Genomic DNA, 15,427 nt, shown 5'->3' with positions numbered 1-15,427 from the left:
TGTAATTTGAGGAATGCCTCTCAATCCCTCCTTCAGTGTGTGAGATCTTCTCTAAAGCAGACTGTCCCACTCCCACTCTTGGATTTCAAAAGGTTTTAGTCTTATTATTACACTTGCTAACAGAAAACAGTGAAATGTATTTTTTTGATCACTGAAAAAAAAGCAAGTTCCAGCAAAATGTAAACATTTAGATAAATCACACTCATTTCAGTGACATTTTCCATTTTGTTATGCAAAACATTTCAACCAGCAATTTAATGAAGGTTTTTGCAGCTTGTTTTTACTTTTAAAAAACTGTACTTTTTCACTTCTCTTTGAGAGGTTGATTTTCTCACTTTTTATCTTCTTCTCACTTCTTTATCTTTTTCCTGTAGAAATTCAAGAAAAGAGGAGTGGAATTAAAGTGATTTTTATTACATTTTGTGAATGCTACTTCTTTCATTTCCATTCATTTTTCAAGAGAAAGTACAAGGGTTAATTTAAAAAATTAAGACAAAATTAATACCATAACTATGAATTAAATACTTCTTTTTTTTCCTTCTCTGGAAAAGCTAAACTACCTGATACTTCACAGGAATTCTTCCTCCAATTGCTTGTTCTTGCCTGAAATCCTAAGAAAATTAGACTATTCATGATCACCTAGTCTGTGTGTTTACTTCCTTGTATTCCATTTTTGTTTCCTCCCTGTTCATGTTTTCTTCCTTAATGTTATACCACCAGAAGACAATTTTAACCTAATTTGTGAGAAGGGTTAATTGTTGAAGTGTTTCTAACTTTCTAACTTTCAATGAAATGCCTGGCTTGAAGAAAAGAGAAAAGAGGTGTGAAGGGGGTCATACCTTCACAACCCTGACTTGATATGTGAATTTGATCTAGGTAGAATCATAGAATCATAGAATCATTTCATTTGGAAGAGACCATCAGGATCATTGAGTCCAACCATAACCCAACTCTAGCACTAACCCGTGTCCCTAAGAACCTCATCTAAAGGCCTTTTAAACCCCTCCAGGGATGGTGACTCCATCACTGCCCTGGGCAGACTGTTCCAATGCCTGACAACCATTTCCATGAAGAATTTTTTCCTAATATCCAATCTAAACCTCCCCTGGCACAACTTGAGGCCATTTCCTCTTGTCCTATCACCTGCTTTAGCAGGTGGGTTGGACTAGATGGTCTCCAGAGGTCCCTTCAAACCCCAGCCATTCTATGATTCTGTGATATCGAAGTATCCAAATTGGCGCTAAACCCCAAGACAGATTTCCTCAGGAAACTAAGGATGGGTTCATCTGATTCAGAATGTGTGTTTCTCATTAATGTGTTTTCATCTGAAAAAGTGTCTGGAGGCTCTTTGCTCCATGTCTGGAGAACATCGCAATGGGGTCAGTGAAATTTGGGCCATAATCTCTGCTCAACACCTGCACTGGGTGAGACAAACAACATCCTACACTCTGCTGACTTGCTCTCTGAAGGTTACTAAAATAGGGAGCTCAGTGTGATGTGCTGAGATCTGAAGTTAGGTGATAAAAACCCAGCCTTACACTGGTTTGGCTGCCTTTGTGACTGTTTTTTGCTTTCCTTTTTGGACACAGTGCAGGAAGCTAATTACATTAGGTATTCCTACAGGCAATTCTTATTTCAAAAGCACACGCTTTCTAGCAAAACATCTAAATGAACCACCTCTCTGTGACTAAAACATTTCTGTAATTGTCTTTCAGCAATTGTTTTGCATTTTTTCCCCTTACATGAAGGTGAAGAGAAGCAACTCAGCCCCTTTCTCTCCCAACCCTTCATCTTCTCTGACTCACCAGGACAGATAACTTTTGTCATCAGAGTCCATCCCCCCGGAAATGTAGAGCTGTCGTAGATGCAGATCTGCCTTTGGAAGTGAGTCAGGTGGGAGTAGGAGGCGTGTGATTGTTAAAATATAATAAGAGAGACACTCCCAATTAGCAGGTAGCCCACTCTGCAATCAGCTGTGATGGGAGCAGAGGAACAGGAAGCGATGTCAGAGAGATGATGTAGCAGAAGGGGTTATTACAACCTGCACACCTCAACAGCTAATTAAAACCACAGTTCTCCTTATGTGGTATTATCATATGAATGACCCCAAGAAGGAAAATGATGAGAACAAGCTGGCTTCATGATGGGAATTACTTCAACTCTCAGCAGTTCATCTGCACTGACAGGAGTCCAGAAAAGAGTGTAGATGAGGAGCGAAGATCCTGACAGCTCCTCCAGCCAGCCCTGATTCTTCTATAAATGATGTATAGATGTCTAGAACCATAACAACCCCTAATTAGACTTTTGCATATAATTTTTCTTTTGGCAATCTCAGCAGTGTTATGTGACCTTATGTTCCTTGGGATATCCAGAGGGACTTCTCTTAAACTTTGCTACTTGTATGTTGCAGAGGAATTAATGCACCTGAGAAATTAAACAAAAATCAATGTGGAAAAAAAAATTCCTCTCCCAAGGGGGAAACAAAATAGTAAAACAGCACATCAGGTAAAATTAAACTATTTCTTTTCACTTAGAATGAAGTGCTTGGATTGTCTTCAAGTTACTTAAACTCTAAAAAGATGGACCATTTATTTTACATGGAGGTCAGTTTTTTCAAATTAAAAAATGCCATTTTTAAATTAAGGTTGAAAAGGTTTACCTTAGAGAAATGTCAAAACAAAGAGGTTTGGCATTTCCAAAATGAAACATTTCATTTAGAAAATGTCAAAGGGAAACACACTGACATTTCAAAAATATTTCCACATTAATGTTTTGTAATTTTTGGCTAAAACTTCTACCAAATTCAACCTAATCCTACGAAGATACCTCTGTCTAAAGTTTATTTTTATTTGGAACTGCTATGTACTGAAAAAAAAAAAAAAAAAAAATCCCCATTGTTCACTCTGGATGAATTCATAACCAGTTTTATGGGTGTCTACCAACGATTTGATGTACTGACATTCAGCTAAGCCCAGGTAACCTCTTGCATTCAGGCTTGGTGACCAGCCTAGAAGGTATGCAGATCATATTGGAAAATATCCATATGAGCCCCATTTTCTCTTCTATGATTATTTGTTACCTTCTGATACATACACATTAAAACATGTCAGTTCAATGCCAAAATGGCACCAGGACTAGAAGGAAGTCACATATGAAATTTTGACCTCTCATTTTTAATTACCCAAATACTGAAATAATTAACCTAATTCCCACCTACCAAAAAAAAAAAAAAAAAAAAAAGGGATAATAAGCAGGATACTCTCCATAGACGTTTTTGGAGATTATAGAGTGTGACTGCATGGCAAGCAAGTAGAGACTACAGTAAAGAATTAGATCACTACGCGTATGGTAAATATGAACTTCTAGGAAAGAATCAACATGGATCCACAAAGGGAAATCCACTACAGTCCAAGGAGGGTAATAGTCCATTGGAAACCCAATGGAGAAACTATGAGTTAACTTCCACAGAAAGGTATATTAAAAATAGATTATGTCATAAAGTTGAAGAACAGCTTCTTTCATGGACTGATATCTGTTTAAAAGGAAAAAATAGGACTGAATGGTCAGTTTGCAAGATACAGAAGAGTGGAGTGAAATGCCATGGTGATGAGCTCTAGAAGGACCTCACAGGATTGCATGGGAGGGCAGCAAGGTGGTGGGTGAGCATCAGTACAAATAAATGTTGTGTGCCAAGGGAAATGCAATCTCAACCATACCTGAATGGTGCTGTACTCAAAACTCTACGTTAAAACTCAGGAAAGATATTCTGTAGTCCGTGCTAGGAGCTCTCTGAAATCACTGTCTTTGTGTGCCATGACAGTGAAAAATGGCAACAAAATGCTGGTCATCACCAGGAATGTTTTTGAAAACAAGACAGAAGGAGTAATCTTCTTCTTATACAGAATTTTGATGCACCGTTTAGTGAGTAATCTGTGCAGTTCTAGTCTCTGTCTCTCAAGACAGCTCCAGTGGAAGTAAGAGAAGGTCCAGATAAAAACAAGTAAGAAAATCAAGAGGGTTGAGTAGCTGCCTTTAGAAAAGAGGCTAAAAAGGCTGTAGAGACTCTTCATTCTGGAGAGAAGAAATCTGGGAAAGTAGAGGATAAGGCTGAGGTTTATAAAATTGTGAAGATGGCTGATAAACTAAATGGGGAACTGTTTTTCAGCAAAATCAGTGGAAGATGAGAAAACAAATAAAATTGCTTCTTAATCCAGCAGACAGAATATGGAATTCACTGCTGTGCAAGGCAGTGGAGTCAGACAAGAAAATTCAAGGGCAATAGTTACTCAAAACAGATACAAGAAGGAATTGGCAGATATGTCCCCTCCATCTTCTCTAATAAACTGTGGATGCATGGGGAGTAACAAGGGAATAGACTACAAAAAGTGACCAAGGTTTTTCACCCTCCAGCATGCTACCTTCTAAGCCCTAATTCCAAATTCCATTGCTGGAAAGGGAATCCTATGCTAAAAGCACCAGAGTTCTGACCCAATAAGTAATTTCTTACATCTTTATACAAGTACTGGGCAACAGCATGACATACAGTCTGTTTACTTAATTGTTAGCAAGCACATTCTGCTGAGATTTGATGTCAAGTTTTCCCTTTTACCAATTTTAATATAGCTTATTTTTGAAACATGATTTGATCTCAGAACTGCAGTGACCCAATTACAACAATGCAAATATTATAAAAACATGAGTAAAAAGTGTACTTAATTATTATCCATGGTTATGAGAAGCCAATTTAACTCAGGAACAACTAGCAAAATATGTATTAAGCCATCTATTAATCATTATTACTTCTAGGTAATTTTTTTATAAATACCAGAATGAATGACCTAGATTTCAGTGGCTCTGCATTTATTTTATACTTTGTATGCTTACATTTGGAAAACAATGGATTGATTAACCCACTTGAAAAGTTCATGTGGGTTTTCCTGAATTGTATTCTCTGTTATGGAAGCATTCTGTAAAATTTCACTGTCTTGTTATTCGCTTTATCATTTTGGGTCTTGAATTTTGCATAACATTCCCCTAACAATTAATCATACTTACATTGGGATTTTTTTTTTTTTCTAAAAAAATACACACATGGACATTTAAGAAAATCCAAATAAGTTTTCCAAGTGAGTTAATGAATCCACACAAACCCCTCTTGTGGCAGTTTTCTCACCACCTCTGTGAAAGTAACCCAGTTAACCGAGTCACTCCTCACTTCTAAGCAATGATTACACATTTCTTTTAACAGCCAAACAGTTCTGTTCAATTCTGGTTGTTACTGTGAGAGTCCAGGTGCCAGGAATTCCTAGCACAGGTTCTTCTGTGACTTTGCATGGTCTGGATTTCAGGTAGGACGCAACTTATATAGATCTTAGTTTGGGACCTATGACTGATTTTATTGTTGCATGTGACCACCAGCTCCTGTTCACAAATATAGTAGGCTCAACTCATATTTTCTCAGTTCAAACTGGAAGTGAATTAAACTTAAATAAATCAGGTCAGATTTCACTCTAAGGGCATGTCCACTTGCTTGTTCAATATGTTTAAAAACTTTCAAGGCACACTCCATATGGATTAAGTTCCTGATGGTGCCTCGGATACAAAGCTCTTGCACATAATTATATCTTCCTGAAGCTTGTACATATTCCTTATGGTAATTCCATCAACTGCAAGCATGGGACTTTTTTTCTTCATTTAAATAAAGATTTTTTCTGTGTGTCTCAATCTCCATCTCACGTACGTCCTGAGACAGATGTGCTACCAGATTGCACAGGCTTGCCTGGGTCATATGTCCAAATGTGACAGTGACAGCAACACTTCCAGTACCTCCACACTGACATAAGTAGGCATTTGGCACAGTTCCAAAGTAAGAGAGAGGTGACACATCACGAATCTCCTCAGCTCTGAATATTACGAACAGAGGCATGTGCAAAGACCCTGTATTCTTCTGATCTGTCTGTGGATGGCCAGGCCATCTTCATTTGTCATCAAGGGGTAAGAAAACACCTTTAGACAGGGGCCAGGGATCAAATGAAAGAAGACACTTGAGCAGTATGCAACTTTTTTGCTCTACACTCCTCCTGGAGAAGTCACTTTTTTCTGTGAGAGTGCAATAAAATATCCAATAACAAACTAAAAGGTAATTAAAGGGTAGGGCTTGAGTACACTCTCAGTAAGTTTGCAGACCACATCAAGTTGGGTGGGAATGTTGATCTTCTGGAGTGTGTGAAGTATCTGGACCAGCTGGATCGGTGAGCTGAGGCCAATTGCATGAGGTTCAACAAGACCAAGTGCCAGGTCCTGCACTTGGGTCACAACAACCCCAGGCAGCGCTACAGGCTCAGAGAAGAGTGGCTGAAAAGCTGCCTGGAGGAAAAGGACCTGGAGGTGCTGGTGACAGTGGCTAAACATGAGTCAGTGTGTTACCAGGTGGCCAAAAAGGCCAACAACATCTCCTGGCTTGTACCAGCAGTAGTGTGGCCAGCAAGACCAGGGCAGTAACTGTTCCCCTTTACTGGTCACTGGTGAGACCAAACCTTGAATCCTGGGGTCAGTTTTGGGCCCCTTTTGACAAGAAAGACCTTGAAGTGCTGGAGCAAGTTCAGAAAATGGAATGGAGCTGAGGAAGGGGCTGGAGCCCAAGTGTGATGGGAGTGGTTGAGGGACCTGGTGGGTTCAGCGTGGAGAACAGGAGGCTGAAGGGAGACCTTCTGATCTCTGCAACTCCCTGAAAGGAAGTTGTATCCTGGAGAGTGTTGGTCTCTTCTCCCAAGTAACAACTGATAGGACAAGAGGAAATGACCTCAAGTTGTGCCAGGGGAGGTTTAGGTTGGATATAAGGAAAAACTTCTTGATAGAAAGTGTTGTCAGGTGTTGGAACAGGCTGCCCTAGAGATGTTTAAAAGAAGCAGAGATGAGGTTCTTAGGGGACATGGTTTAGAGGTGGACTTGACAGTGCTAGTTAACAGCTGGACTTGATGATCTTAAACATCTTTTCCAAGCCAAACAATTACATGATTCAATAATTAATGTTTGACTGTATAGTGTCTGCAGAGACATGAATTCTACATGTCGTTTTGGATGGAGAGCAATCCGTTGTGCAGCCTGCTAACCCTGATGTCTTTGCACAGCCCAGATGGTGCCAAGAATCTTGAAGCAGTTCTTCAAAAAACATAAATTGCCATAACTGAGGTCACTGCTTCACTGAGACCAGGGATTTAACCTTCCATGTGCTGGGCCTGCACCTGTGTTCCCCGAAGAGATTAAAAAGCTAATCATGGTGAAACTCATCTTCCACAGCAACCCCATGAACTAGCAAAAACATCACTTGCTTGGACAAACAAGGGTTGAAAGTAAAGGTCAAACAGAAGTGCACTAGAAAACATATGGCTATCCTTCAAAACAGGCATTTTGTTGTTCATCTCCTCCTGTGACAGCAACACTTGGAGTATGGAGTGTATATTTTCACTCCCTACCGAGAGTTCTTCCCTGAGTGTTTTGCTATTCTCACATTTAAAAGCAACTCCAGGGATTGTTTCAACAGCATCCTCATCTGATTATGCCACAGGGCAGTCCAACCTCACTTGCAGTTGTCTGTACCAGGACATTCAGAGTGTATCTCCTTACCTAAGGAAAGCAGGACATGGGATGGAGAGAAGTGTTTGACCTCCCCTTGATTTTGTTCAGACGAAGCTGAAACTGTATTACAGGTTTAGACAGAAGAAACATTCCTCAGGCAATAAAAAAGTTAATCCTTCCCCTGAAGGATTCCTGTTTTCATCTGTTTCACACTGATTATTCTGTACAAGAAAATTGAAAGGCTTGGAGCTCTTTTCTGGCCCTAACTCCAATTGGGATGACACAGCCTGACTCTATGCTCCAAACTCTTCCCCATAAAACAAAGTGGATTAAGTCCAACTGACTTTCAGGAAAGGTTTCCAGCTTGTTTCAACTCCTAAACTACATCTGGCTACATCTGGGCTGTATTTTTTTTAATTTATTTTTTTCAATAGAGCAATTAGACACAGACTAAATCTTTGCCAGGAAGCATCTTGAGGAAGAACATGGATCACTGCTTTATCCCATTCCGTGGTCCTGTTTACTTAGCTGGTATCAATACAGCCATTTAGTCCAGTTACACTTAATTTATCACACTATAATATCTGTTCAGGGGGTTTTACCAAGCGAAGATTTTGCTCTTCCCTGCAATTAACACCAACCAATGTGACACAGATCCCTGCATCAGGTGACACTATCCTGACAGATCAGTCTTGCAAAACCTCCTATTGCTCCCTGTTAAAAGTGTTACCTCCATCCTTCCTCTTAGCCCTTTGGGCAGAGGTGTGTCTGTAGAGATGTCAATATTTCTATTTGATAATAAATTAATGCAAACTTTTCTTAAATGAGGGTGCCACAATTAAGTAGTAATTAAGCCTACATGGATGAACAGTTTCCTGCACAAGGCAATGTAAAATAATGAAGATGGATGAAGGTCAGGGGGAACTAATACGTGTCCCAGTGCTTCAATGTATTGCAATATACTGCAAATGAAAACTGTAGATTCAGAATTCCTGAAACATTTCACATGGGTTTCAACATGATTGAACTTTCTAGGCTTTTTGATTTCAAATTATACTTGTCCTTTAAATGTCATGTGAAGAAAAAGGTTGTAGAATTAAGTTAAGGGGTTAAAAAACCTGCTGGAAAACATAGCAATAATTTTGGGATGAAATAAAACATTTTAGACTGATAATGTCTTTTTTCCCTCATTTAGCCAAGTTTGCCATGCTCAATTTTGGTTTTCTTGCACCTGTACCCAACACTCTCCACTTTCATCTCCACTCAGTCTTTTGTTTCCTTTTATCTTCTTTTTGCTGCTTTTCACCCCCAGCTCTTTCCTTCACTGCTGTTTTCTTATTCTTTTATATTCCCTTATTTTCCCACCGCAACTTTTCTTCTTCATCCTTGCACATCCCACCCACTTCTCTGTCTCTTCAGCCCTTCCCCCGTCAGCACAACCCCCAATTCGCGAACTGCTTCTAACAGATTTTTGTGAGATGAAGACCTTTGCCAATCTGTGGAAAAATAGATCTGCAGCTTTCAGACTCTTGTGCTGTGGCTCCAGTCTGTGGGCTTAGGTGGAAACACCAGAGGATTGAGCACTGGCTGACATGAGGAGAGCTGACATGGACATGAAGGAGGTATCTTCTCATGAAAAATGTGAACACACATCTTCTCTGGGGTTTTTCTACACAGGTGGCAGATTCATATACTCTCCTGTTCAGTGTGACTGCTGGGAATCAGTTTCTGTTTGATCTCCTGGCTCAACCACTCGTATAAATGCTTTTCAGCCTGCTTTAGGAAAATGGGCCAGGTGCCATTATTTTTCAATGCAGTTATTACAGCACGGAAGGATCCAAGCTGCCAGGCTCCCCTGACAACATTTTTTAGATGGCCATAGGAAAGTTCAGTGTCATCATCTCCAGTTGATGGCTGAGCAAACTGAGGGGAAGTTGTTTGTCCAAAGTATCTCCAAACAGCAATAACATGTCTAAGAGTAGGACTCAGGTCTCCTGAATCTATGTCTATTTTAACAGCCATTAGAAAACATGACAAACGGATCATATTCCAACTGCTGGGAATGGCATAACCACCTGTGCAGCATCATTCCATGGAAGAAGAATGTCTTCTTGACGTTGACTGATGCCAGCAGAGACCAAAGAAATGTACATTGCTACTGCAGTATGTAATATGATATCAGAGTCCCAAAATGTATTTCTGTGTTTGCATAAAATATATGCTTACTCATTCTTCAATCTGTAAGTAAAACTTGATATTTCCTGGAGTGCCTTTTGGAATTCTCTCAGCTGCCTTAGCCATTGAATAGTCAGGAAGCATTTCCTTCAACCTGTAGTTCTGCCTGCAATTTCCCAAGACTGAACTGAATATAGCTGAAATTTGTGATCACTGCAAGCAGCAACCATTCAGTTTTTCCTTTCTTTTACTTAAGTTATGCCCCATTTTTCACCTTTGAGGTGTATTCTCAGCTTTTGCAGAGAGTGAAACCTCAGCCAAGCTTTTTTGCTCACTCCTTAGTCAGAAAATTAAGGAGATTAAAGTTATTCTGGAAACACCCTGAAATATGTGATCTAAAAGCAAAACAATTATTTTGTTAGCCATATGCAAGGCTTTTGCACAAGTATTTTTCCAATTGCAGCATCATGCCTGTGATGGTCCACAATGTTTTTGAGGAGCTGCAAGTTTTCTGCATCGTTTAAAGCACCCTCAGGCCCACAGAGAAAACTGTTAGATTTTGGGGTGTTAAAGAGAATGAGGAAGAACTGGCCTGGCTTATTTTCACTTTATAATTTCTAGGAGAAGCAAGTTCTTTGCAGTTTGTTGAGGGAGTCAGCGTCCATGGAAGCTCATCATTGACACACCTTTATTTACTGGTCACATTCATGTCCAACAGCCACATGGAGACATAAGGAAGCATGGTAAAAATCATTCCTCTGTGTTTCCTTTTGTGCAGAAGAGTCCACTTTCTTCTCCAGCTGTTTGAATGGCTGGTTGTAGACAGATACCACAGCAAGTACCAATCCCTTCTCTCTGGGTTTGCAAGACCTCTGTGGGCCTCACTGGGTTAACACCAGACTCGGTAATTTCATTCTACTGCAGAGTACTTACTGAATTACACTGTGCATGTTAACATGAAATTAGAATGCAAATCACATATTGCAGTCAAAGACCTTGCACACAAAGAAATTTTGCAAAACTACCCCCTGTTGCTGCCATTTGAATTGGTAACAACCTTGGAGATGTTTTCTAGCTTCTTGTCATACAATCCTTTGAAGAACATGTCTGGACTATGTGAGTAGTCTGCTTGTTCAGGATAAAACCTAGTCTAGACAAACCAATATGTGTTAACAGGTTTACCTGGCTAAATCAGTTATTTTATTTCCCTGGCTTAGCAGCATCCTTAATAAAAACACTTAGGTTCTACTTCCCAGTCAGAAACAAGTAGTTGTTTCCTCCTGTGGCATGATTATAGCACAGGTGTTGATGTGTGAGAGTGGAACATGTTAAGTAGATTGGTTAGAAATGGCCCACTGATTCATTGATGAAGCAACATTTTGAGATTTTGATTAAATATCTCTTGGGAAACAGAAAAAAGAGTGCAATGTTCCGATATAGCTGAAACTTCCTCTGTGACCTTTCCAGCAGATAACATTTTCATTCTTCACTTCCAAATTACTTTTGTTCTTATATTTTTCCCCCTATATATTCTATTAAATCACATGGAATGAAATTAAAAAGTAAAAATCAGAGAAGCACGTTTCTGCTTTAGTTAAATAAAATGTTTCAATTGACCCAAGCTTTGGCCTCAAAAGATTGTAGAATGCTTTACCGCTACCTGTTTTTCTTCCAGGAAATTTCAAAATGAGGGGAAAAAAATATTTCCAAGTAAATAGAAAATCCATTGTCTGTCCAGTTGTAGTAGAGAGGGAAAAATGATCACAGAATATGATCTACATTATCACGAAAGACGAATTCTTGGGTTGCACGACATATATTTTAATGGGGATATGTCCTTCTACCAGTCCAATCACTCTAGGACACCTTTCCAGTATTCATAGAAATAGTCAAATGGAAGTGACATTTTTCAGTTATCTCACACCAAAAGACCCAATTCTGTTTTAATCAGATATTGATGTAGGATGGACAAACTTCCAAAATATGGTTTTATCCAACTTTTAAAATATTGTATATTCAGATATTGCAAAAATATCATTGTACAGAACACCAGAAAAATATCAGTATAATCTGGAAGTATGGTTACCAATCAACATCTTACTGGACATTTTTGATATAAAATTACCTGTCACTTAAAATACTTCATTTCTGGTAGTATCATCCTATGCAGTTTTCCAGCTGACACAAATGTTTTGCCCAGCCCTTTTCACTTTAAGAGAGCAAGTGATCACTCTGGCCCTCACCTTAAAGCTTCAGAGTTGTTGTGGCACCCATAGGGACCTAGATTTTCAGTAATCTATGGGAATTTGATTTAATTACTTTCTCCGTACAAAATGTCTCCCAAGGGAAGGAAGTGTTGAGAAGGCTACACCACAGTGCTGGACAATCCAAACCAGCTTTAAAAACAGTTATGGTACAAATAAATTATACATATATATACACCGGTTCTGGGATTGCCAGAGTTGCTGATGTCCAACCAAGGTTTTCCAAGGTAAGCCAACCTTGTCTTTGCACTATCACAGATGATAACATTGATGTGTTTAGTATCTGATAAGGTTTTAGTGTGATGATTCATCTTCTTCTTCTCTTGGTAGGCTGACAGGAATATAAAGGAGCTCCATAAAGCATCAGGCTCACCATGACCTCTACATTAGACAAGAGATGCCCGTTAGCTCCTCATGCACAGGCCTGTGGCTGATGTATTTTTGGCTTCTGTCTGCTCTGCAATCCTCTGGGTTGCACACAGCTTGGTGATTTTGCCTGTGATTCAGCATGTGTCGAAACAAGAGATGATGTTCAAGGTGGTAGCTGTGTCAAAAAAAGGCATGAAGCCATTGCATTATTTCAAATTTGTTCCTGTCATTGCCCTACCCGTCAGCTCCCATCTCAGATCATCCTTGCTTCAGGTCTGTGTCCTTTTTTTCAGCGTATGTATTGCGTTACTTTACAGAGGTGACAAGGCAATTTCACCATAGACCCTTGCATAGGGAAGGTCAGAGAAAGCCCACTGATTCTAGGACTCCTCTTAAAGAACCGTGTGGTACTTCACACCCAGAGTACAACTTCCCTGAATGCAAACTGTCCCCTGAACATCTTGCAGCACTCACAACATGAAAAAAATTATTGCCATCTTTTCCTGAAGCAGACACTTGTGAAGTTGTGAAGAAATGAATTCCTATAGCTTGCTGTTCCGCATCACTCTGTGAATATATTACCATAATGTGAGTCACAGCAGCCTCAGCACTCAATATACCGAGTGTGGCATCATGTGAAGTTCTATGTTCCCTTCTGCTTTTGATGCCAGTGCTGTCACTTCTGACTTAAACCAATAATTCAGAGAGGAAGTCAAAGACAGTCTAATCACACAGTTTCTGGCTAGAAAAGCAGCCAGGTTGGTCTGGACACCAATGGGGTTCCCAGCACAGGAACAAACACACTATCTGCACATACGTGGGGCTAAAAATGCACATGTGGATGGGTCCTGCATCACTACGAGCTCCACTTTGTTCCACCTAGCTTTAGACACTTAACTGAGTCATTAAGTAAATGTAAAGCCTATTCAAGTAAAGGCAAAACAGCAAAGTAAGGGTCAAGGTCACCTCCAGAGATCCTTTCCTGCTTGACATTAGCTGCAGACATAGCCTAGGTGACTGAATCCTAATTTAACTCACCACTAACCACTAATTGCTAATTTAAGCACCTAAGTGTTGGTGAACCTAGGGCTGAAGCACAAAAAGGAATTTGCTGGTTAATTCCTATTCACTAAAGCCTGAATAAGTTAGGCATTCTTTGAATTCACATCCGCAGAAGACAAGCTGAGCTAAATGTAAATATATTCTCCCTTTTTCACAGACACAGTAAAAGACAGACTCACTTGCTCATAGTTATGCCCTTGGTAAAGGAGAGAATCAAACCTGGGTCTCTCGCCCTCTTTCTCTTAATAGCATGAGAAGATCCAAGCCCAACTTTTCTGAAGGTATGAAAGGAAACAAAATAAATAGTTTCCCAGCTCCTGAGTTTTCAGCTTTGTGACAGATATGGGGTAATAAAATTTATTAAAATACTATTACAGTACTTAGTGGGAATTATTTGGCTGATATAATTAGGAAAGACAACATGTCATTATGCCATCTCCATGATGTACAAACAGTAACAGCATCTACTGTAAACTACTCCAGCAATAACAATTAGCTATAGTTCTAATCTAACTTATTGTAATGAGCCATGGAAGGAAACACAGGGCTCAATAAGAGACAGCAGCTGTTGAATCCTGGATAGATCCTGTCCATGGTCTTTGTGGAATGTGTATCAGAGGCTGAAGGTTTACAGGGTGGCAGAGCTGACACAGGAATTTGAATTTGATCCACTGGTGTGGATCAGGATCTATGAAGAGCATGGAACAGTTTTCCAGGATTAGGAAGTCTTGGATTCTGCTTCTTCCATCTTGCTCTTCTGTTGTCAGCAAGTTAATATGCCTGGAAATTGAATCCAATATCCATTTTTTATGGAGAAAGTCCCTCTGCCTTCCTTTGCTTGGATTCTCCTGTGGAGTTACCTTCACCTCACATGCTCTTGCTCTGGAAAGCAATATTGTGGTCCATTAGACAGTGGTTTTTATTCATATTTCCTAGGCACTATCTTTCCAGGTGCATGAAGCAAACTTGCCTTGGGCACTGATCTTCTTGTGTCCAAAGCTGGAACAGCTCCAGGTGTGGACAGTGGTGATGCAGATACTCTCTACAGCCCCTCTCCACCTGGAGGACTGTCCCTTCTCCCAAATTCTCCTGTTGGTCTTCTCTTCCCCACTTTCCCAACAGCCATCAAGTTTCATCCTTTGCTGTCCTTGGAGCCAAGCTGTAGTCTCGTGGGTGCTCTTTGGAGCTTTACTCTGAGTTCCTAAAAGGCCAAACACCCTGCTGACTTCCCCAGCAGATATCAATCTCCAGCTGTCTGGTGCAGAGTATGATGGCACTAGGATGTGTGGCTGTAGGAGCCTGAGTTCCTTAAATTTCCTTGCATCCCTTAGACAAAGGGCTTCCACTTGCAAAAGATGGAAATGGTGGAATAGTCAAGTTTTCTACTTGGCTGATTTTCACCAAGGAGGTCTCATCCCATTAGCGTCATCATATCCTCTCACATTTCAGATTTATCCTGGTGAAGTTGTTTGTGAGATACAAAGACATAGGCAAAGAGAGGCTGTGTATCAGCAACTTTCAGCACTTGAATTCATGGAATCACAGAACAGTTTGTGTTGGAAGGGACCTTCAAAGGTCTTCTAGTCCAACCCCCCTGCCATGAGCAGGGACATCTTCAATGAGATCAGGTTGCTCAGAGCCCCGTCCAGGCTGGCCTGGGATGTCTCCAGGGATGGGGCATCCACCACCTCTCTGGGAAACCTGGGCCAGTGTTTTCCCACCCTTGTGGCAAAAAATTTCTTCCTTCCTCAGAGTTACGGATTAGTATACCACAGCTTCTTGTCTTTGCTACCCTGACTTCCACCACTGAGGACGTAAAAGCTCAAGGATTTGCGAAGTCTTTACAGTGGGTCAGGCATGAATGTACACATTGAGCATCAGTAAGCAAACATAGCTCAGTCATTTGAAATCATCTATACACTCCTACAGAGCTGACATGTCTTAGAGTGTAGGGCTTCACTTCACCTGGTCAGTGACCC

Source organism: Streptopelia decaocto, assembly GCF_964273445.1.
Source record: "Streptopelia decaocto genome assembly, chromosome: 2".
In the NCBI taxonomy this organism is placed as follows: Eukaryota; Metazoa; Chordata; class Aves; order Columbiformes; family Columbidae; genus Streptopelia; species Streptopelia decaocto.
Note: the sequence above shows the minus strand (reverse complement) of the source record.